The sequence below is a fragment of the Brassica oleracea genome, chromosome C3 (assembly GCF_000695525.1).
Source record: "Brassica oleracea var. oleracea cultivar TO1000 chromosome C3, BOL, whole genome shotgun sequence".
NCBI lineage: Eukaryota > Viridiplantae > Streptophyta > Magnoliopsida > Brassicales > Brassicaceae > Brassica > Brassica oleracea.
In genome coordinates, this window is record NC_027750.1 from 52,771,294 (window position 1) to 52,774,799 (window position 3,506).

Below are 3,506 nucleotides of genomic sequence, written 5' to 3' on the forward strand. Positions count from 1 at the left end.
TTTCGACAGGGAGTTATAAAAGGCTTGGGATGAGTTTGAGAAAAAAAAATTATTACCTTTGAAGAATGGTGACTGTAGACAGGAGTTGTCTACACAAGGAATCTGCAAAGTTAGTTCAAATACTAGTCAACCGAATGATTTTGCAGGATAATAAGCTTCAACAGAAGTTGAGACACCATTATAAAGAAGCAGAATCAGATGTCATACCTGAAGGATACGTGTGGCTGTAGCAAGGAAACGCCTACAACAAAGCTGTGAATACAAGGTTATTAGTTCACAGATTCAAAGCTCTTAAAGGGATTGAAGAAACAACTCTGTTTGATTACCTAATGGAAGTGAAGTGGTGAAGAGACGTCAACACCATAAGCTGTGGAAATTAAACAAAGAATAAGTTTAATTTTTCAGAAAAAGAATCTTTCATTACAGGTTTTCTTTAAGAGAGCATGAAGACACGGATGTCTACAGGAAGAAGAAAAAGTCAAAACAAAAGGAGTTACCTTTTGAAATTTGACGTGTCTGATTTGGTCCGTATGAAGGTCGTGTGGTGTAGGATTCACCGGAAGAACACGAAGACTCAAGGGATTTTATTGATTTCATCAAGGGACAAGCTGGAAAATTGAGAAATCAAAGGTTAGGGTTTGTTCAAAATTGTCTAAGGAAACAAACAAATAAAACAAATGAAACCTGAGATTATCATGGTGGAGGCGGTGAGAGCCAACGCCGGTGAAGACAAGCGGCGGTAAAGTCAGGATCTTGTCTGGTTCACGGAAAATCGAAGAGAGGAAGTGTTCAGAGAAAAGAAGAGAAGCAAGGATCGGAGAGGGCATGCGACTCCGGTGAAGAGACGTCGAGGAACAGACGAAGCTTGAAGAAGACGAGGCGGCGAGCTCGTCAGTGCTTCGGTTTTCATTTCGCAGAGAGAGAGAGAGATGGAGAAGCGGAGAAGCCGAGGAGTGACTCAAGAGCCAAGGTGGAGAATGTGAGGCTTTGTGTCTCTTGGGCCTGCTGGTGGGCTTCGGGAAGGACCTGAAACAAGACATAAGAGACATGGATTAGTGTAGGTTCAATAAGGAAACTATTTCCTTATAGTATTAGGAATAATACAATCCTTTTCCATCTAGGAAAACCTACGATCTATTTTGTATAAATAGAGGTCTAGGTTCTCATTGTTAGATACTGAAACATATAAACTCTCTAAAGCATAGAACACGCAACTAGTGCGAAGCTTGTAACGTTTTCGATTCATAGTGATATAGAGTTTGTCTCCGGTTTGGAGAGAACTCGCCCAACATATTGTTGTGTCGATTTACTTGTTACAAGAAGCAGCCAAGGTCGATTCTCTACATTTAGATATTGTTCTGTATAAATTGCTTTGTGGGGATTGTGAGTGTGGTTTTGAAGTTATACAAAAGAAACCGTCATGAAGTGGAGCAAAGGAGCAAATTGGAAACTACATTGGGGGAATTTGTTAAAAAAAAGTGATAATAATTGTTAATCTTTGTTTGATTCCACTGGAATGTTGTGAATAACGAGTATAGCTTGAATCTGATAAACTGTAAATTTAAAAGCTTTACGTATTTGGACGTTTTTAAGAATTTACATCAAAGTAGTGAATACGGGACATTTTTATAATACATAATTGTGTTCAGCCCTTAGTCCAGCATCAGCAGATACACCAAATAAATATTATGTCAAATTTTATTCAGAATATTACATGAAACTTAGATAATACTTTCGTCAAATTTTATTCAGAATATTACATGAAACTTAGATAATACTTTGTTATTGATTCCTCCAAACCGTTTATTTATAATAAAACTAGGTGTTTTGCTTGCATATACGGACATAATATTTTTTATAGATATTTATTAACAAATGTACTATTAAATTTAAAGATCAAAATTTTGAAGTCAAACATTAAATTTATAATACTTTTATGAATCTTTTAATTTCTTAGTTTTTATCTTTTATTAATATTAAAACATTATTTTTCGATAACAATGTCAATATACTATTATTTTAAAATAGGTTATTATCTTTAAACAATTTTTATTATATTAATTTATAATCAATTCCATAATTAAAGAAAAATATATATAGCTGCTAATACAAAGTGATGTTATTAAACCAAATCATTGAAATTACCAAAACCTACAAAATCTTAAAATAAAAAAAAAATTGTTCAACCTAGCCCAACTTTACATATTATATTAATCAAAGTAAATAAAATGATTGAATTTATAATTATATTGTGAAATACCTCCCATAATAACTGAATACATACTCAAACATATTAAAAAATAAAACATGAATATATAATGTATAAGATAAGAACCTTTGTTATTTATTCTTATATTCATTTCTAAATGCTATAACAGAGGGAAAAATATGTCATAGTCAATCTCTATTTTTTATTTAAAATAGAGACATGTTATTTTCTTCTAAATATATAATACTTTTTAGTATAAAAAATATTTTTTATTTTCAAAATGATCTTTTAACTTTCAAACTTTAATAACTATAAATAAAAAAAAGTAATTTGGAAAATACATTTTTCTATAAAAATAGAATCACATTTTTCTTTACATAATATTCTTTTGAATAAATTGTAATTTAAACAAAGTTATAATTCTCTGAAATTCTTGAAAAAAAGTAAGTAGAGTTAATTTTAAATTAATATTTTGAAAATATTCTATTTTGGATACAGATATTTTGAAAATATTTTTTAAAGATAATTTCATTCCTAATAAAAAATATTTAGAAAATCACGAATAGCAAAAAAATATAAATAAAATTTATTGTTATTACTTATATATATATTTTTTAGTATTTTAATACTAAAATAAATTTAATAATTTAGAAAACATATTCCATGACATATTACACTTAAAATACTAAAATAAATTTAATAACTTAAAATACTAAAATCAATTTTTGATATTTTTTATAAACCTATTTTTAATATTTTAGTATAATGATAAATCTAATTATTATATGTATATATATACAACTAATTATAAAAATTAGTGAATAAGAAAGAAAGATGTAGATAAACACAAAATAAATAAGTGAAATTATCTTTTATTTTTTTCAAAAACGTTTTCCATTTACTGTTTTGAGATAATTTTATAATATTAATTTGTAATCAGATAAATAATGAATTATATTTTAATTATAGTTTAATTAAAATTATTTATTAAAACTAATGACTCAGCTCTAAAATCATGGAGAATGTGACAAATAAGCAAATTCACTTTTTAAATAATAGTATAGATCTGAGATAAACTCTTAGTATAAATAATAGTGTGAACTTTTAATACAGCTTATTTTACATAAAAAAAGTTACATACAAAACTTAAAAAAAATCTTCAAAAAATACAAAACCAAATCGTAAACGAACTATTGGGCCAAAATATTAAACTAGTGGGCCACAAAGGGTCGCGAAAAAACAGCGGAAAACCCTAGAAGAGAATAAGCATATATCAAACGCCTCCCCTCAAGCTCGT

General features: G+C 28.5%; 1 protein-coding gene across 1 annotated transcript in view; it reads left to right on the plus strand.

Annotated features, from left to right (window-relative positions):
• The window catches only part of LOC106335631 (CBL-interacting serine/threonine-protein kinase 23), a 7,259-nt gene extending 5,663 nt beyond the window's left edge, over positions 1–1,596 (plus strand). The window contains 1 exon segment of the mRNA XM_013774207.1: positions 1,345–1,596. The gene's annotated coding sequence lies outside the window, so the exon portion shown is untranslated.
• The last annotated feature ends 1,910 nt before the right edge of the window (positions 1,597–3,506 follow it).